Source organism: Myotis myotis, unplaced genomic scaffold (genome assembly GCF_014108235.1).
Source record: "Myotis myotis isolate mMyoMyo1 unplaced genomic scaffold, mMyoMyo1.p scaffold_m19_p_3, whole genome shotgun sequence".
Lineage (NCBI taxonomy): Eukaryota > Metazoa > Chordata > Mammalia > Chiroptera > Vespertilionidae > Myotis > Myotis myotis.
The window spans coordinates 46289962-46311620 of NW_023416335.1; the positions used below are offsets into that span (position 1 = coordinate 46289962).

The following is a 21659-nucleotide window of genomic DNA, read 5'->3' on the forward strand; positions in this document are numbered from 1 at the left end:
CAAGAACACGAGGGAGACTTTACCTTGCTTGGGTGGTCCCACAATCACCAGATCTCAATCCAATTGAGCATTTGTGGGACGAAGTTAAAAGAGCCATCAGGCAGCTGGTTCCACAACCATCAAATCTCACAGAACTGGACAGTGCTATTCATCAGGCATGGTGTCAGATTCCTCGCATCACCTTTCAACATCTCGTGAAGTCAATGCTAAGAAGAATCGCCGCAGTATTGAAGGCAAAAGGTGGCCCAACGAAGTACTGATGGGGTGGTTATAATAATCTGGACACTCAGTGAATAAATATATATATATATATCCCATGTTTAAAGGCTGTTAAATCACATTGTTTACTCATATATTCAGAAAAAAAATCACTTCTACTGTCGTGGTAAACAACCTGCTTCCCTATTTATAATGGTCTGGCCCTCTAGCAATTTCAGCGTGAAATTATAGCTAATTTACCTACAAACATCAGGTGGTCATAATAATCTGGCCACTCAGTATAAATCTGTTATTCTCACTCAACTGAAATGACCAATTAATCTCCTAGTGTGTTTCTTCAACTTATATTTCCATTGAATCATAGAAAACTGTATGCACAGAGATTTTAATGTTGTTCCTTTGTTTTGTTTTGTTTTGGTCTTTGCTATTCTTTGCTTAAATCTTACTGTTATAAGTAATGATAGAATGTCCCATGAATTGATGATAGACTTGTGTATTTAGCGCCTGACTTTTAGAGTTTGATACCAATCTCAATAAAAATATTCATTTTAGTAAAGCAACACTTGTACATTTTAAATTAGAGAAATTTTTAACAATGAGGATTCTACTTTCTGAAATGATAATGCAAGAAAAAATTTATTTTCTTACTTACACACCTCTTAATAGGATAAACTCCTTTGCCATTTAGTGGGAGCTACCAAACAAAACAAAACAAAGAAACATACCTAGTCTAAAAAAAAAAATAAACAAAAAATAACTTCTTAAAATGCCTGCGCCCAGTTGTCAATATTATTTCTATATTTTAAATTTATAGAGCACCACATTATTATAACAGCATAATCAAATTAAAATAGGAAGCAGATCTGAATGTTAATAATTTTATCTAAAAAAAAAATAAAGTATAAAGGGGACAAGAGACAGTGCATGATGATTAAATATACAAATACATGAAGTAAATATATATATACTAGAGGCCCAGTGCACAAATTCATGCTTCAGTGGGGTCCCTAAACCTGGCCTGTACCCTATCTCAATCTGGGACCCCTCAGGAGATGTCAGACAGCGAGTTTCAACCTGATCCCCCAGACCAGGCTGAGGGACCCTACTGGTGCACAAATCCATGCACCTGACCTCTAGTATGCATATAAGATCTTTGGTTAATCTCTTCCCACTCTCCCCTCTCCCTTCTACCCTCTGAGATTCACCAGTCTGTTCTGTGTTTCCATGCCTGTGCATTAGCGTCTGCCCACTGGTGGTCAATGTGTGTCATAGCTAATGGCCCAACAGTCGCTTAGGCATACTAGTTATATAAGCAATTTTCCAATTTGCCTCAGAGAGTTTTTTAAATATATGAAGGTTCTGAATGATCAGTAATTTCTGAAATGTGTGAGGTTTAAGAAAACTTTTAAATTTAATTTGCAAAAATTCAATAAAGCTGTAAATTTAGTGTATAATGTGTGTTCTTAATGCAATGTTGTACCAGATTATAAATAATGGAGCAGAATTCATCTTCCCCACATTATTTCATTACCTCCCAAAGTATCTTTTTTTTTTTACAATGTTTTCTCATATGGAATCATTGCATAATGTAAGACATATTATAGATTCTGGTTGTAGAGTATATTCTTAAAAATATTGACAAGGTTTAAAGTGTATTTCTCCAAATGTTAAAACACTAAGAAAAATATTCTATTACACTATCTAAGTGATGGTTTTTAAGAGTTTTGAAACTTTGAATATAATAAAGTAGTTGGCTTATGTTAGTTGTCATAAAGCTAAAATCTGGACTTAGGATGTGGTTACCAGATAAAATAAATAGTTAAATGAGTATGCATGTGTAATCTGCATGTGTGCATGTGTGTGTGTGCATGCTCTTGCACAAATAAATGGACTTGAATTTCTAGAACTTTGTTTTTGTTAAAACAATAATTACATTGATATATTTTATTTTCTTTTGCCTATTTAAGAAATCATAATTGCATTTTTGTTGCTTTTTAAAATAATCAACAGTAATATTTGGTAAAGGAGGGGAGGTCACAAACTTGTGATTTGATCAAATGTGATCCATAGTACATCAAATAAGTAGTAGGTGCTTCCTAGTTACTGTATTAATTGATTTAAAAATATCAAGCTTATAAATGGTCATTTAAAACGTATAATCATGTATACTTAACCCATATGAATCAAGTTCATTATTTTCTTTGCCTTGGATGTAATTTTATGTCCCTTCATCATTATGACCCTTTGAACAACAATAACTGAGAATTTACTTCAGAATATTCCACATTTTAATGCAGTGGTTCACAAATACGAATAACCTTTCATTTTTCAAACTTCACTAATTTCTAATCTATTATAATTTTTGGGTAGTTTTGAGATGAGTTATTAGACCAGATTTGTTGATATTGTTAACAAAAATCAAAATTAATGTTTCTTTGAAGCTCTTTTTAAGCACACACAAGAAATACAATTATGTCTAAATTGTTCATAGAAACTTGAATTTGAAAGGTATTAATAATATAAAATGGTCTCTGTTAATCATCTACCATCTTATTCATAAATGACTTCAGCTCAGAGAGAGTAAGATCATCAATGTCAACACCAAAAACTAAACCCTGGAATATTTAATCTATTACATAGAGTGAGAGTTTTCAGACTTTTTAGCAACATATTGTAGTTGATTTGGTTATAACCACTTAAAAGTATTAAAACATTATGAAAATGCTTAAAATATATATAATTAAGACACATAATAGGCAACTATACATCTAACTTTATAATATTCAATTTATTTTACATTCTTATAACTCCTAAAAAAACAGGGCTAATACACTACTTAAAATCTATTTTAAGTGTATATATTTCTCCCTTTGTAAAACAAAAACTATGGATTTTTTAAGTGGTGTATTATTATTTAATAATAAAATTCATATTGCATATTCATTCCATTTAGTGTATATTTTATACCTCCAAATCTAATTGTAAACACATTTAGTGTATCTTCCAATAATATGCCATTTCTGTCCAATATGTTTACTAAGCGAATCATTTTTAGGGTAAATTTCAATTGAATTCAAAAAAATGCTAATTTTTAGATAAAATTTCCTTGAATTATTATAAAGACATACACATAAAAATTCTTATGCTTTGTAAATTATTCTGATTTTGAACACATTCACTGTATTGACTATTTGTTTTGTAAAATATTCATAAGCTTAATGTATCCTAAATCTAAATATATTTGTTTCTATATTGGGGTTTTTATTTAAGTACACAACTCAAAATTTAGTCTCTCATATTATTCAAAATAGCTATTGGATTATTAATATAGAGGCTAATTTTCCAAAGTATTTTAGTCCTACTTTTTTCTTTTTTAAAAATATATTTTTATTCATTTCAGAGAGGAAGGAAAAGGGAGAGAGAGACTGAAGCATCAATGATGAGAATCATTGATTGGCTCCTCCTGCACACCCCCTACTGGGGATCGAGCCTACAACCGGAGCAGGTACCTGGATATGGAATCAAACCTTGACCTCCTGGTTCATAGGTCGACACTCAACCACTGAGTCACCATGGCTGGGTTCTCCTAAATTTTTCTTAATGAAAAACCATGGCCCCCATATACTAGTAAAAATAGGTTGCATTATTTTATAGATATTATTATTATTTAAAAGTTGAAGAAATCTTATTCCTATTCTTCACAAAATTGTATTTTTACAGTTTACATATTACATGATCTCTAACAAGTTCCAGAAAACCCTAATTGAACTTTAGTTTTAAAATTTTCACAAAATGAAAGACATAATTTTATACTTTAGGAAAGGCTGATTCTAGTTTATTGTCAATTTTCTTTTTGTAAAACATTTTAAGATCCATATAGGTGAACCATTTAATGTTAAAACACTCAGCCTCTTGAGTTTCTCTCTTATAATGATCTTTATTTCTACCCTTCCTTAATTTCAAACTCCCATAGTCTACCTTCTCATTATCAATACTTCAGAACCTCCATAGCTTCAAATTGCAAAAAGCTCACTCTTTATTCACTGCCTCCTCTTATACTTCAACTTTGACAACTCTTGTCAAGTGGGTTCTTTCAATGGGTTCTTTAATTCACTGAGCTTGCTGTTTTCACTCTCAATCAACCCAATGAGTTCTCTGAGCTTAAATCCTTTGCTAAGTTATTGGAATAATTCTATTGCATACAATACTTTGCTATCATCCCACATAAAGTCAAAATTTTCACTGAATCCATGCCTACAACAACGCTGGTGAATGTCACTGAAGACATACTTGAAATATAGGATGACCATCATGCATGAACCTTTTCTGCTCCCATGTCCTGATGCTAATATCTCCTAGCTCAATCTTTTTTCTTGCATAACTGCTTTCTTCTTTCTCAGCAAAACTTTCACACTACTACCCTATTACTCACCTTGAAATGGCAGCCTTACTTTTTTTTTTCCCTCCACTGAGGATTTTTAATAATCTGAGTTCCTGTGATTATGTGAAATAGATTTCCTGCTATGCAGTGAGAATTGAAGAATGTCTACAACCAGTTTATTTACTAATCAATATTCTCTTGTGTGAAATAAAAAATGATTTATTTTACATTTGCAAAATACCTACAGTATCATCACTTTTGTTTTTATTCATTATATTTTATTTTTGTTGTTATTTTGATTTTTTTTTTTATCATCTCCAATGCTTAATATTGTGCTGGATGTAAGTGATTCAAAAATAATTAAAATACCACTTCAAATTCAAAAAGTTTACTTTAATTAGAAGGTAATTGACCTCAAATATAATTTATTTTTAGTGGCTTTGAGAGAAATGATGGGTAAATATATATCTATGTATCTTGTATGTGTGTTTATTGGGGAGGCAGGTGCATAATCTATATCTATCTTTCTATCATCATTATCTCTATATAGCCAATCTATCTGCTCAAGAAAGAATTTGAGGCAGGTGTTAACAAAAGAGAAGAGAAGCTAGCAATACAAATGATTTTAACCTTCATAAGGTGCATAAAAGTTTAATGGGCTCTGGGAATTCCCTGGGGGTTAGGACATCTGTTAGTGCTGAATGCCAGTGATTTCTGAAATCTCAGACCAACAGGAATACAAATCAAAACTGTTCAAAGACTATTTTTTTCTCATTGCCACTTACCAGGAGTTTTACAGAATATTTAGTGACTATTAAGTCTGAAATGCCATGGGAAAAAATCGGTTGCTTTCTATCCACATCTGGTGATAGGTAAGGTCGCAATGCAGTCCAGATGCCATTCATTGCTGCTTATTTCTGTCTGACATCTGCAACTCCTTCAACACGGCACAACACATACAAAAGAGAAAGAGAGAGCAAGAAAGTATTGCAGCCATGTTGAATAAAGTAAAAACAATCTATTTTCAATCAAATAAACATTTCCCAGGATCTGAAAAATTGAGCACATACCCTTCCTCTCCCTAATCTGCCCAAAATTTGGCTGAATTTACTTTATTGTTCCCTTAAGAATAAATCAGTGATTTGACATTCATTTCTGGTACTGCATGAAGACCTTTTAAGATGATGTCATTCTAAAATTAGCAAGACCAATACTAGATTTAGTAATTCAAGTGGATATTAACTAATTTCTAAAACAGCGATTCTCCTGTCTTTTTAAAAACATTACCTTTTTTATCAATTTGATTGATTCTTACTTGCCTTTTAAATGTAGATATACATTTTGCAAGATACTTTTATTATTTATTTTTAAATAATAACACAAATCTCAATTCTTAGAGTATATATTGCCCTACAAAATCCAACTCATATTTCTTGCTTCTTGTTGTTTCCTGAAGCATGCCCTTCAGTATTTATAAGCTTTTTATTTTCTGTTTCTTACAAGATTAATATTCTATATTTTTCTGATTTTTTCAGAGTATACTGTGAACACATTTTTATTTTCTTCCTAATTGAAAAAAAAAAAAAGACCCAAAGGGAAATTTGCTTTTGATGTCCCTTTCTTTCTCTTTTTTCCTTGTAAATACTTGTATGAGGCATTAAGTTTGGAACTTACAGTTTCTTGAATCCATGAGAAAAATTATAAGGACAATAAGCAAATGTACTACAGGAAATGGTAGGGAAAGTTAGCTAGAGACTGTGTCTTGCAGTATGAAATAAAATTTCAAGCAGGGGGGTGGAGTGGCAATGGGGGGATAAAGACACATATGTAATATCTTAATCAATGAAGAAAATAAGTAAAAATAAATAAATAAATAAATAAATAAATAAATAGATTTCATTCATCATCCCAGACTTGTTTTGATGTGACCTACTATTAGTCATGTTAGTTATTAACAGCCATAAAACAATGTCAATGTAAAAAATATTAAACTAAATGAAGACTGAAATGTTAAAATTTGGAAGAGGGTGTTCCTAAAGGTCTGACTATAAGTATTGCTGTCCTTACTTAAAATGTGGGCACTGAGTGATTCACACATGTTTTTTAATATGGCACAGATGTAATACAGCGATAGGTTTCAAAATGTAGAATAAATAAATATTGCTTATATATGCATAACATTGGGTACCCAGGCCATTCTCATGTCTACTGACATCTACACTTGTATTTTTACACAAGTTTAATTCACTTGAACTTGATCTTAAGCTTCTTTGAAGGTTTCCCCTTCTCTCTCCCCCATTTTTCATTACCATCCCCTTCTTTTAACTCCTTTGACATTTATAATGAATTAAAAATTAACAAGATGGCTATCTTAGGAAGGGGGTTGGAGGGTAAAACAGACATTTTCACATTCTTCTTTCTTATTAGAAAGTAAATATTATTCAGCCTATACCCAGGCAAAGTAACAGAGTAACTTATTAACTTGTAAGTGGGTCACAATGAAATGTCAGAAACTTCAGTCCTAAGAGTTTTGGCAGAAGACACAACATTTATGGGTCAGAGATATGGGCCTTTTAAACTCATGGCACAGCAAGTGCAGGAGCATCAGAACTTGCATTGATCCTCTTAGCCCCAGTCCCATGGATGATGCAGTGCGGGCCCTGATGAATGCTACACATGCTCTGTGTTTGCCTGAAAACTGAAGATCATCACTGAGTTTAGAAAAGCAAGTCTGCTCTTTATTACCTCATCCCCTCAAGATTGATTCCTTAAAAAAAAATAATTTAAAAACAAAAAACAAAACCTGGAAAATGGCCCAAGTGCACCCAAAGCCCTTGATGGTTTCCTGACATGATAAAAACAGGTCTCTCCTGTATCTTATTGGTCTGTATTGGATAACCTTGCATTGTGCTAACTTATAGGCTTAGATCATAAGTCATAGAATGGAGGGCCATATTGCTGTTTAAAAAATACTGGGTTCCATTAGCAAAGAAGTTGGAAAAAGTAACTTCAAATGTCCCAACTCATTCAGATGGTGAAATGGTTTTAGGTTTTTTGTTTTGTTTTTGTTAGTCGAAAAGTTACTAATTGGAATGAAGTATATTCTATTGAAATATATGAGTGTATAATATGCAAATAGACATCAGTGGACTTAAGTTGGAGTCAATTTGCTTAATCAGACAATTTTCCTCTTAAATTTTAGCCTTGACCATTTATATTGAGAACGTTTTCTTGATTGAGTAGGAAGACATGAGAAGGGAGCTGGAAGGAGGACTGGCTTGGTTGAAGGCAAGAATGGAAGGGAGAAAAATGAGTGATAAAAAAAATTATAAAGAGCATAAGAGAAAAAAGAAAAAAATGAGTATGAGACAGATGAGAGCAACTTTATCATGTAATATACTTTTATAATCCATATTTAATTCCTAATATCAGCCACTTAAAGTGCTTTTTATCTGTATATATTCAATTATATGATTTTTAAGTGGGCAATATTAAAAGGAATATTGAAAAATAAAGAAATAAAATTGTAACTTAATGTATTACAATCTGTAGGATATCCTATATAATAAAGATGTAATATGCAAATGGTGGTTACGCCGTGAAGCGTAACGACCGACCACATAATGACCAGATCACAGATCAGCAGGAGGGTGGGTCAGTGAGCTACAACCGGGCAGCAGAGAGCTACAGGAGGAGGCAGGGCAGCAAGATATGATGGGAGGGTTGAGGGGGGGCGGGGGGAGCTATAAGAGGTCGGGGCAGCAGGTGGAGAGCTACTGGAGGGTGGCAGCGAGCTACTGGTGCACAGATTCGTGTGCAGGGTTACTAGTAGTTTAATAAACCACAAAAGGGGATCATTACTGAGAGAAAACTTTCAAGTAATATAATCATTGAGCATATAACTGGTATCCAGATGACTGTTTCTGGAGAAAAAAGGAAGGCTAAGCTGATCGTTTGTGTAATATCCACCTGAGGCAGAGAACGATGAATTTATTTTATGTCTGTTGTGGTGCGTGATGATATACTTTGTGATGATGGATTTTACTAGTTTTGGCATTTCAGAGGAGTCGTTGGCATTACTTTATTTAATTTTGATACTAAATTAGCAAGTACAACATTCAAAGACTGAAAGGTGAATAGTTATCAGGGACCCAGATCCCTTAAGATTGAGAAAAATTCTGAGTGTCCCCACCAGGCAAGTCTCTTACCTGACGATAGAAATTGTAATGAGTGAAAGAAGAGACACTGAGCGTCCATTGCAGCCTCCAGTTTGTTTTTACTGACTGTCCACATGTAAGTTTCCTCTCAGGCTTGTACAAGGGATACAGAGTAAAGCAGTGAGGAGTGGATTAGAGAGCATGTTACATGCAGCGTGCTATTAAGATCCACTCCTGGAAACTGTAGCACTTCCACTGCTGGGAGCAATGCCAGGGGAGAGCTCAGCTGAGAAGATCTCCAGGAATTGCCTTTGGCTAAAGAGTCTCCTTATGCAAGCTTATCCTATGGCCCTGGGACAGTGCACCTTCCAAGAGCGGATGCTTTGCCTGAAGGGTAATACCAGCTCCAGAGCATCCCACGGGATTAACTGGCTGGCCCCTTTGCTATGACCTCATTGCCCTTCAAGTCTCCCCTCTGAGCCGTTCTAGGTCCTTCATGCTCCAATGAACTACCTGCAGGCAAACTTCCCTCCCAGACTCTGTTTTTGGGGAAGCCAAACTCAGACAACTAATTTTAAATAATATTAAATTAGGCTATTTGGTTAGTTTTAGTTCAGAAGTCTTATTACATACAATCATTATTTGTAGTTGATCGCTATTGTAAATTTCCTCTGCAAAATGCTTTTCTGTGGAAAAGCTATCAGAGATGTTATCCTTTATGTTTTAGGACCGATGCTAGTTCTGTGGCATTTGTTCTGCATTTCTACTTACATAATGAATGGTTAACCTGCCTTTGGGGGTATAGTACACTTTATCTCAATTTCTGTTCCCCTGCATAGTTTAAATTCTAATTGTGATTCCGATGGATAAATGAAGTTGGTTGCTTGAAAGTAAAGATTACTGTAGTTCTTATTACTTTTACCGTTACCAGACATAGGCAGGATGAATTATCCTTGACTTTAAGTTGATCACTTAATTACTCTTCCAGGTGTTCATATTATGGTAAACTATGGATTCAGGGCAAGGAATTCTTGAAAAGTATTCATTTATCAGTTTGGGATCCTACTTACAAGCAAAGAAAATAGCTTTGTACAAATAATCAGATAGGGAATTATTCAGAAAGCATCAAACACCGCACACACACACACACACACACACACACACACACACACACACTATTCTGAAGTAAATACCTCTAAAAACGGGATCCACAACTTTTTTTTTTATATATAAAGATCCACATTTAAATATTTTATGTTAACCTTTGTGGGCCATACAATCTATCACACTTGTTCAAATCTGCCTTTGTAGCCCAAAAGTAGTAAAGACAACATATAAAAGAATTAGCATAGCTTTGTTCCAATAAAACTTTATTTACAAAAATAGGTGGCAATCTGGATTTGTCCTAAGTCCTATTTTATTGACCTCTACCTAAAGGAATTTGTAAATTTTTTCAACTCTCCATGTATTCTCATTCTCTCCAAACTCCTCATAATTTTAAATAATTGTATCAAATTTCCATTGTCAGAACATGAATCAATTGCATATCCTTCAGTCACCAGTAATGTCTCCTTTTTGTTGGAATTTTAAAATATTTACATAGTACCCTCTATTTCTCTTGATAAAGATTCTTCAATCATATGATGGTTCCCTGAGTTTCCATGTTATCCTAAAGGTTGTTCTGTGGCCTTTATATTTGACGGTCTATTTGATTACACACAATATACCTGGTTCATATTTACTTTCTTTTGATACAACATGTTGCCATCAAAGTTTATGACACTAATTTGACTTTCTATCTGTGAAAAGTGACTTTTTTGACTGTGTGGCCAAATCATTTATTTATTTTTGTTCCTTATTTTTAATTAAAAAGTAAAAAGTACTTTTCTTTAGTTAAATAATGTGCCCTTTTAAATAGTTGTTCTACGTTTTCTTTCACTTAAATTTGTGAGGGGATTATGGTTTTTAGTAGTGTTGTTAGCTTGTCTCCTATATCTAAGCTTGTCTCTATCTAAAATCTTCCCTCAAAAACTCTTATATCTATCTCCTTTAAGTTTCTTGTTGGAATTAAAATTTTCTTTAAATATTACACTATTCTGCTCAAACTGCCATAACAAAATACCACGCACTGGGTAGCTTAAGCAACAGAAATTGCTTTCTCACAGTTCTGGAGGCTGGACATCCAAGTTGAAGGTCCTCTCACAGCTGGTCTCTCTGGAGGCCTCTCCTGGGCTTGCAGATGGTAACTTTCTTATTATGTCCTCACAGCAGGGCCTTTCCTCCGTGTACCCGCACTCCTGGGGTCCCTTTTTCTTCTTATAAGGGCACCAGTCCTATTTGGATTAAAGACCTACCTTTATGACTTCATTTAACCTTAATTACTTCCTTAAATGCCCTTTCTCTGAATACAGTCACATTGGGTTTAAGGTGTCAAAGTATGAATTTTCAGGGAGCACAATTCAATGCATAACAAACACTTGTAAAGATGTCTGTTTATTCTTGTGTTACTTTTAGTTTAGTCTTGATATCTGAAATCTTTTCCTGGTATTACTGATTTTCCTTGAGCAAACAAACTGCATTTTAATGTCCTCCTATTGAACAGGTGTCTTATTTCTAAGTGTTACTAATTCTGATTTATTTTTTTCATGTTTGTTATCATTGTCCTAATATCATGCAGCTTATTTTGCAGTTTGCTTCTAGTCTGTTGCCCTGTTCTTCTTTAACATATGCCTTCCTCCTGCCATTGGTAGTCTGGCTCCACTTGCATTACTTATGAGACTTGTGGTATTCTGTTATTTTTGCTGGAGGATTTTTTTTTTCCATCCTATATTCTATTTTATCCCTGAGGAGATTAGGGAAGATTCAAAAAGTACCACAATGTTGCCTTCTTGCCATTATCTCATCCTATATAATAAAAGCCTAATATGCTAATTGTCCCCTTGGGTGGTTGGTTGTTTGACCGGAAGATGGGGAGTTCGACCACTTGCTATGATGTGCACTGACCACCAGGGGGCAGCGCAGAACATGGCGGGTGTCAGTGATGGGGCACTGGCAGCAGGCGGCAGTGGAGGCACTGCTAGCCCCAATGGGCCAGAGCGAGACTATGGCAGGATGGTGGAGCAGGTGAGCAGGCAGTGCCAGGCCAAGGCATGCGTGAGTGGGGGCCCGATCACCCCACTGATAGCCCCACAGATGGCAACCAGCTGCATCAATGGGAGAGAGGGGCTGCAGCCTGGCTCCCAGGCACTGAGGGAGCCAGGTAGCGAGGGCGAGGGCCTGGCCCTGATTGATCACCCCTCAGGCAGGATGGTGGAGCAGGTGAGGGGGTGGCACCAGACCAAGGTGGGGTATCAAGAGGGGCTGCGAAGCTGGGGGTGTGAACTGGGACCTGATCTCCACAGGCCACCCCAGGGACCCCACCCATGCATGAATTCGTGCACTGGGCCTCTAGTTTGTTTAATAGTTACCATGTGGTATTGAATAATTGAACAAGATGGCCTTAGTATTACTGAAGACTAAGCTTTAGACAGGCTTCTTCTTGACAGAATATTCTGTCATTTATATTGCCCCAAATACTCCATGGCTCTTGATGTAGAAATGCATTCATTTTTAATGTGTAAATACCATTGTTTGTCATAACTTCTTGTTTAAGAGAGACTTACCCTTTTACCATTGTATAGCCTTAGAAAAGGGTACTTCTCTCTCTGGAGAAATAGGCATTTTTCTTTTCTACTCTCCATTTATTAGCAACAAAAGTCCACAACCACCTATATTCATGAGAATACATGAATTCAGAATACATTTCCAATAGGATTGCTACACTTGTTAAATCAAGCGGAAAAAAGCAGCATCATTATTTAATTGGGAACACTTTAGTATTTTTTTAATGTAGCTTTTTCGTGGATGCTGTTCAGAGTAAGATGTGTGACATATCAATTGCTCAGAACCTGCTGTTACTTGTGATTAAGAGACAGACACTGTTCAAAGGAAATTGTCTTGTAATTACTACAAAAAGCAGGCAATCAACACAAGTATTGTCTTTTTATATTGTAAAGAGAGAGAAAACTAAATTTAACCAGAACCTTTATTTGAAGAGCACAACTCATTTAGCTTAAAACTGTTTTCACAATATATCTACCACCCATGGTGATGTCTCTCAGCTCTTCTTGTGTTTATGAGTAGCTAACTTGACCTTTTAAAACTTATATTCTGAAAAATTGAAAGAAAAAGAATAAGGGGGATTTAAGACCTTATCATCAATTGCAGGATTAATATGATTTTCACTAATTAGCATATTAGTAGATTTAATCATCTTCAGTGTTGAGTTTTTAATTCTTGGTTTTGTTTTCCTAAATCTGCTAAATTTTTATCTATATAGTTAAATCTTTGAAAGAGTGGTAGAAGTCACTCTCAGAACCCAAACATAAATCTTATGAAAATAAAGAAAAATAATTATAAGAATTATTTCTATGTATTTTTATATGCTAACTGAGAGAAATTGGGTGGCAGGAGGAAGGAATCAGGGAAACCATGTTTGTTTCTTTTATTTTTTAATGTGTATACTAAAGATAAAAGTAATATGTTATTCCTTTCATTGTGGGTAAGGTGTACAATTGTTTAATCTAGCAACAATAGAATAAGAGGCTGTATTTTATATACAGATAGGTGGACAAGTGAGTAGATTCGATTCAAGCATTCAATTACTGTACATTCAATATTAATTAACTATTATTTTTATTATTTTAGGCTCTGGAACTATGCATATAAACAAGATTTTTTTTTTCAAGGATCAGTCAGTGAGCAGAAGCAGAGTTAAGCTAGTAACTGCAATGCAACATAGGGAATGTCACAATGAAAGAATATAAGGGAAAGTCATAATTGTATGAATTAGTAATTAAAGATTCTGCCTAGGAGAATCAAGATAGGCATCACTGCAAAAATTCCACCTTAGTGCAATAAAACATTTTAAAGAATTAGCTTGATCTCACTAGAGTCATTAGTTGGTACTTAAATTTCAATATATTTAGGAAGGAACATATAAAATCTAATTTTGCCTATTTAGAGATAAAAATACATGGAATGATTTTTAAATTAGCATTCTTTTTTGATTAGTTGAATGACTGGGTACCAATTTATGATATGTTTTCATATGTATTTTAAAACTTGACGTCACTTTATATCTGCTATACAATTTTCAGAATAATATAATTTAAAAATTTACATACTCATGCTAACACACTATAGGAGAAGAAAAAGTTTTCCTTCACTCTCTAGATTCCCTGGCTGGGTATGAAAATTTAATAAACAGAAGCTTCATTGTAAATGAAGTTGCAAGGCTAGACTAGAGAGTTCCCACACATGTCACCCAAAGCACACTATTGACTCCAACAGGCAGAATCCCACCTTGCATCTTTGACAGGAAGTGATACTATTATACTACCTCAGCAGGATGAAGGAAATACTCCTCCTGGCCCATAAAGTTCACCCAGTGGGAAACTGTCACAACTCAGTCAATGAAAAGTCACAGCATTCCAAACTTTTAGTTTCTTGCCAATATCCATAAAAGAGTGCCTCTCCTTTGTTTCTCTGGACATGGCATGTTTTGCTATCAGACCACACGTCCTGAACTGCAGTTCTTTGTTGTTCCCAAAAAGCCCATTTTGCTGGAGAAAAGTGAAATAAACCAGTCAGAGAAAGACATGTACCATATGATTTCACTCATATGTGGAATCCAAGGAACTGATGAACTAACAAGCAACATGATAGACTCTATAGATAGAGAGCAGCTGGCAGCTCATGGGGGCAGGGGGAACGAATGACTTGGAAGGATTGAGCAAAAAAGAAAAAAAAAAGAGTAAGAACTCATAGACATGGAAAGCAGTGTGGTGAGAGGCTATAGGGGGATAAATGGTGATGGAAAAAAATAATGAACTCAACATTATTTATACATATTATGTATAATACTAGAGGCCCAGTACATGAAATTCACAATGGGGGGAGGGGGGTGTCCCTTAGCCCAGCCTGCACCCTCTTCAATCTGGGACCCTTCAAAGGATGTCTGACTGCTGGTTTAGGCCAGATCCCTGTTGGACATTCCTCTCACAATTCGGGACTGCTGGCTACCAACTGCTCCCCTGCTTGCCTGCCTGATTGCCACTAACCGCTTTTGCCTGCCAACCTGATCACCCCCTAACCACTCCCCTGCCAGCCTGATCCACACCTAACTACTCCCCTGATGGCCCGGTCACCCACAACTGCCTTCCTCTGCCCGCCCAGTTGCCCCTAATTGCCCTCCCCTGCAGGCCTGGTTGCCCCTAACTGCCCTCCCCTGCTGTCCTGATTGCCCACAACTTCCCTCCCCTGATGGCCATCTTGTGGCTGTGGGTGCCGCCATCTTTGAGGGTAGGGCAATTAGCATATTCCCTCTTTATTGGCTGTGAGCACCACCATCTTTGCGATGGTGTGAGGGTCAATTAGCATATTCCCTCTTTACTAGGTAGGATTGTGGAATCCACAATATTCTAGAGACCTTTAAAATATGTATATTTGAAAGAAAAGATTAAGTATCTTGTCAATGTCATGCAAACAGGAAGTGGAAAGTTTGGGTGTGAATTTTTCTAACTCTAGACTTAATTGTGTTTCTTTGAGGTCTTCCAAATCATTACTTTCCTTGCTTGAAATTATATATGTAGTTAGTGATAATAATTGCAATGACAAGTAATTTATATTTTTGGTAAATCCTAACTAATGACTTCTCTTTTTTCATTGGAACTGTATATGGGAATGTAACTGTGGTGGAGGGGTTTGGAGATCTGTTGGTGAGGGGGAAAATGAATCAAGGATGACATGTAAGTTTTTAGCTTGAGGAGCAGGTTGGATGGTGACGACACTTACTGAAATGGCAAAGACTAAGAGAGGAAAAGTTTTGAGGGGTTGGGAATCAAGAGTTATGTTATCTAAGTGAGAGAAGGTTGGTAGGCAGTTATGTCTGTGGGTCTGGAACTCAGGGGAGATGACAAGGTAGGAAGGTGAAGCTCCTGAATCCTATAGTGTGAAAAGCAGAGACCTTCACAAATGTGATGTTTGTGTGGTAGGTCCCCAGCCAAAAAGAAAAAGTCCTCTGAGAGAAGAAGCACGTCTCCTCAGAGTGACAGAAACCAAAGTCCTCAACACTCAACGGTCAAAGTGATGCAAGAGCATGAGGATCATCTGTCCCGGGGAGAATGGGAGGATTGGCAGCACTGGGAGGCATCTGGCAGGAACACAGGCGAGCTAGGAACAGTGACCCAGACAGGCACAGGGGCCGCCCCCATCAGAGGAGAAGCTCTAATGAGAGCCCTGGGAGTGGGACCTGATGGAACCCTTCAGAACCTGCGGGGCCAGGAGGCAGAGCAGGAGCCTTATAATGCCCCATAGGGGAGGGAGCATCACCAAAGGATTGAAGTCAGTACCAGCGGTAATGAGTCTCAGGAGCTGGTTTCTCACCTGGTGGCAGCAACCAAAACAAAGAGGTGCCTGTTAAGGAACAGCCAATCATCAACTTTCTGGGGGCATTTCTTGAGGACACTAACCTTCTGAGGTGTAGTCATTCAAAGTGACTCCCCAAAGCACTTATCCCTATAAAATGGTGGCGTCTCTACCCCTTAAAAATTCAAGAGGTGCTTCCAATCATGCACATCCATGGACAAATCGCTTACCTCCTGGTTAGACACGGCCCAATCGCAGACATTCCAATCGATTATCCCTCTGGTTCAAACCAGCATTCGATCTTCCAGCAGAGGCTTGTGGAATACACCTGTGCTGATGGGACAGGTGGCCGCAGGGTGAAGCCCTACCTCAATGGCCTTGGCTCAATGGAAAGTTCTTGAATAACAAGTGCATTGAACCAAAGAGATACTATGAACTGAAAGAAAAAGATGTACTTAAATTTGGGTTCAGCAGCAGAGAGTATGTTCTGTTTCATGAGTCCTCTGACACCTCTGAAGTAGACAGCAAGAAGGAGGAGGGGGAGGAGGAGGGGGAGGAGGGGGAGAGGGAAGAGGAGGGGTGGGAGGAGGAGGAGGAGAGGGGGGGAGGAGGAGAAAAAGAAGAAGGAGGTATCTGAAACCTAACAAACTAACCAACAACCCAAAGCCTTGAGAGACCTTTCCTTCCTGCCAAGGTTTTGTGATTGACACAAGAGCTCCTGGGGCTCTTTGTAATGCCTCTTATTGCTTTAAGTCTTTCCTGGGTTGCTGACCAGCTTATGTTATAATAGAAGAAAACTGACTTGTGTTTGTTTGAACTTTTTTCTGTGGCACATCTGCCACTTGCTTGTGGGCAAATGTTCTCAGAGCAGCCTTACCAACACATCCTGTTCTCCTAAAAACATCATGTTCTCCTAGAAGCATTGTGGCTTTAGTTGGTGCTTTCAGAACTGCTGCCTAAGAAACTATAAACCCTTGTCTAAAGAGGAACTGTGGCTTGTTCTCTTTATTTATAGGCTTTGTGGATTTGTTTTGTTTTCCTTTCTGGGGCAAATCCCTTAACAGAGAATCTTTCTAAACTTTGGTTATCATGAAAACAGCCTCTGGTATATACCAAAGCTTTGACCTGGTTGAGCTCTTGAGTCACAGAGGTTGACTTTGCACTTCTTTTTTGGGGAGTGGGAATTTACCACATGACCTCATTATTGGCTGTTGGAATTAAACAGATGCTGCATGGAGCCTGCTTAAGCATTTGACTGTACAGGAAGATCATGACTGCTGCCAGGGAGGGCTGATTTAATGTTAGAAGAGGCTGAGATGCATCGAGGATCTGTTTCCTGTGAGACAATTCCTATTTCTCCATGGAGCATGTACATAACAACTTTGATCCTCTTATGTTCTTCAACTTTGCATTTTTTAAAATATATTTTAGTGATTTTTTTACAGAGAGGAAGGGAGAGGGATAGAGAGTTAGAAACATCGATGAGAGAGAAACATTGATCAGCTGCCTCCTGCACACTCCCTACTGGGGATGTGCCCACAGCCAAGGTACATGCCCTTTACTGGAATCAAACCTGGGACCCTTGAGTCCGCAGGCTGACGCTCTATCCACTGAGCCAAACTGGCTAGGGCCAACTTTGCATTTTTATTCAAATGCTATCTCTTTCTCTTTTGAGAAACACTATCATTTATGTGGCAGGGTCCTTGCTTTCTTCTAACAACATGTGTACATGTCTTAAGGAGGATGTGTAGTTTACATGTTTCATCTTTTTAAAAACATTTAGAGAGGTTGTATTTACCTTCCCAAGACTGAAAAGTATGGGAATTGCCCACTTTCCTAATTTTCCACTACAGGAATCTTAGTAAGTAGACAATTCATAACTCCTTGAATATATATAGGGTGTGTATATATCTAATTGTGTGTAAAAGAGCTGCATGCTGATTTTCATAGGAGAATGTTTTGTGCTGTAAATGTAATGGTACATTATAGGGAAAGCCTCCAAGCATTTGAAGAGTAGGTTTTCATTTATATTTATTTTGGGGATAAAAAAAAATAAAATTTATAAACATAGCTCCCCCACCCCCCAAAAAGAACTGTGTATGGTTAAAAATAATCAAATTCATATATATATATAAATATATATATATATATATATATATATATATATATATATATATATATATATATATTAGAGGCCCGGTGCACAAAAATTTGTGCACTGGTTGGGGGGTGTCCCTCAGCTCCACTTGTGCCCTCTCACAGTCTGGGACCCCTCGGGAGATAACAACCTGCTGGCTTAGGCCTGCTCCTAGGTGGCAGAGGGCAGGCCCAATCCCTAGGTGCAGCCCCTGGTCAGGCTCAGAGCAGGGCCGATTGGGGAGTTGGGGCGCCACCCCCTTTCACACTCAAGGCAGGGTCGATAGGGAGGTTGCGGCGCCACTCCCTGTCACACACAGAGCAGGGCCCATAGGGGAGTTGGGGCACCGCCCCCTGACACACACAGAGCAGGGCCGATCAGGGGGTTGGGGATCTCCCCCTTATCAGGCACAGAGCAGGGCCAATCAGGGGTTGGGGTGCCTTCCCCTGTCACGAACAGAGCAGGGCAGATAGGGAGGTTGTGGCCCTGTCCCCTGTCACACACAGAGCCGCAAGGCGATCAGGGGGTTTGGGCGCTGCCCCCTGTCACGCTGCTCCAGGGGCCAAGAGGCCTTGCGGCTCCACTGATCCCAGTGCTGGGAGGCCTCGTGGCTCCGCTGATCCTGGGGCGTGAGGCCTCGTGGCTCCACTGATCCCGGTGCTGGGAGGCATATTACCCTTTTACTATATAGGATAGAGGCCTGGTGTACGGGTGGGGGCTGGCTGGTTTCCCCTTAAGGGTGTCCCAGATCAGGGTGGGGGTCCCGCTTGGGTGACTGGCCAGCCTGGATGAGGCGATGATGGCTGTTTGCAGCTGGTCACACCCCCTTCAGGGTGGGGGTCCCCACTGGGGTGCCTGCCCAGTCTGGGTGAGGGGCTGAAGGCCGTTTTCAGGCTGGTGGGTGACTGAAGCTCCCAACCTCTCCTTTTTTTCTTTTTTTTTTATTCTGGGATTTATTTACCTTCTATGGCTGTCACTGGAGCTGAGAGCCGGCTTTTGCTCTGAGGCTCGGCTCCAGCTCTGAGACCTCGGCTGCTGAAAGCAGGTCTCTGGGTTTGTTTCACTTCTATAATTGAAACACTGTTTCAACTCCAGCTCTGAGGCCTGGCTTGCTGAAAGCAGTTTTCTCGGGATTGTTTAGCTTCTATATTTGCAACATTGTTTCTTAGAGTGCAGCTCAGAGGCCGGCAGTGGCAGGCAGGGAACCTTGGCTTCCTCCATCACTGGAGCAAGCAAGCCTCCTGTTCGCTTCAGCTGCCTGGCTGCCGGCTGCCATCTTGGTTGGCAGTTAATTTGCATATCTTGCTGATTAGCCAATGGGAAGGGTAGCGAAGTTATGGTTAATAACATGTTTCTCAATTATTAGATAGGATATATATAATGTTTTACATATAAACCAATTCCTAGATAACATTATATTGGTGCTAGTTCAGTGCAATTAGTCTGATTAAAAAGAAAAGCATTTTAAACTTTTCTGTCTGGCTTATTTCTCTTAGCATGATATTCTCAAGATCCATCCATGCTCTTGCAAAAAATGGCATTTCTTTTTTTTTCATGCCTGAGTAGTGTTCCATTGTATACATGGACCTCATCTTGCTTATCCAACTATTTATCAAAGGACACTTCAGTTTTTTTTTTTTCTATGTCTATGCTGCAATGAACCTGGGGTACATATATTTTTGCAAATAAACATTTTCAAAATTTTCAGGTAGATACTCAGAAGAAGAATTATTATGTCCCATGGTTACTCTATTCTTAATTTTTGAGGAGCCTCCACACTGTTTTTCATGGTGGCTGTACCAGTTTACATTCCCACCAGCAGTGAATGAAGGTTCTGTTATCTCTGAAACCTCTGCAACACTTGCTATTACTTGTCTGGTTGCTAATAGCCATTCTAACCAGTGTGAGGGGGTATCTCATTGCAGTTTTGGTTTGCATTTCTCTAACGGCTAGTAAAGTTGAGCAGCTTTTCATATATCTGTTATCCATTTATATGTATTCTTGGGAGAAGTATCTGTTTGGTATTGTTTTTGTTTGTATTTTAATTAGAGTGGTTGGTGTTGAATTGCATGATTTCTTCTGATTTTGCTCATATGTGGGATATAAAACTGAAGGCAACAAATGAATAAACAAGAAAACAAACAAAAACTCATAGACACAGAGGAGTATGGTGCTAACCAGAGGGTGGCAGGAAGTGGGAGAGGGTAAAAAAAGGATAAAAGGTGATTGAAGGAGACTTGACTAGGGGTAATGAACACACAATACAATGTACAGATGATGTATTGCACAATTGTACCCATGAAACATGTATAATTTTCTTAACCAATGTCATCCCAATAAATTCAATAAAATTTTTTTGAAGTATTTTTAGTTAAAATGTAGAGTGAATTAAATAAAAGTAAACAAAAATAACATGACACATGAAAAAAAGAAAGAAAACAACTACTATTAAGAAAACTAGAAAGATATTTTATTATGTAAGAAGTATACAGCTTACCATAACAATGTAATTTAGACCATGATATCAATTTTGATCCAAAATCATTAGCTAGTTTCCCATAAAAGTTAGCTGAAACGTTTGAAAAGCAGATTTGTGACCAATATTTAACTTAGATGAAGTGAGGATTAAATGCTCAGGGAGAGGAAGACTCTTTCTCTCCCATAGTATTTACCATTTAAAGACATTATATCCTAAGAATCCTGAAACACCTATATTCTGAGCGGCTCTATCTTCAATAGGGAAGATCTGGAAACAGCCCAAGTGCCCATCAATAGATGAGTGGATAAAAAAAAAAAAAGCACATTTACACCATGGGATACTACACAGCATTAAAAAGAAAGATCTCTTAACCTTTGAGACTGCATGGGGTCCTAGAGAGTATTATGCTAAGTGAAATAAGCCAGGCAGAGAAGGACAAGTGTCACATCATCTCACTCAAATGTGGAATCTAATGAACAAAATAAACTGAAGAACAAAATAGATCCAGAAACATAGATGACATGGCACAGACTGATGAACCTTAAAGGAAAAGGGAGAGGCGGGTGGGAAGAGATTAACCGAATAATTTATCTGCATATATGCATAACCCATGAACATAGACAATAGTGAGGTGAAGGCCTGGAGGGGGACAGATGCCAGGTGGAGGGGATCATCTGTAATATTTTCAACAATAAAGATACATTTTTAATAATAAAGACATTCAAAAGAATTTTTAACACATTTTACATTGGGTCAGATAATCCAAGTTTTGAACATTTTAATATGTTTTAGAAAAAAAAAATCAAGAATGTCAATGTT

General features: G+C 37.6%; 1 pseudogene; it reads left to right on the forward strand.

Moving 5' to 3' along the window:
* LOC118649906 overlaps positions 1–16777 on the forward strand; it is a 135471-nt pseudogene extending 118694 nt beyond the window's left edge.
* The last annotated feature ends 4882 nt before the right edge of the window (positions 16778–21659 follow it).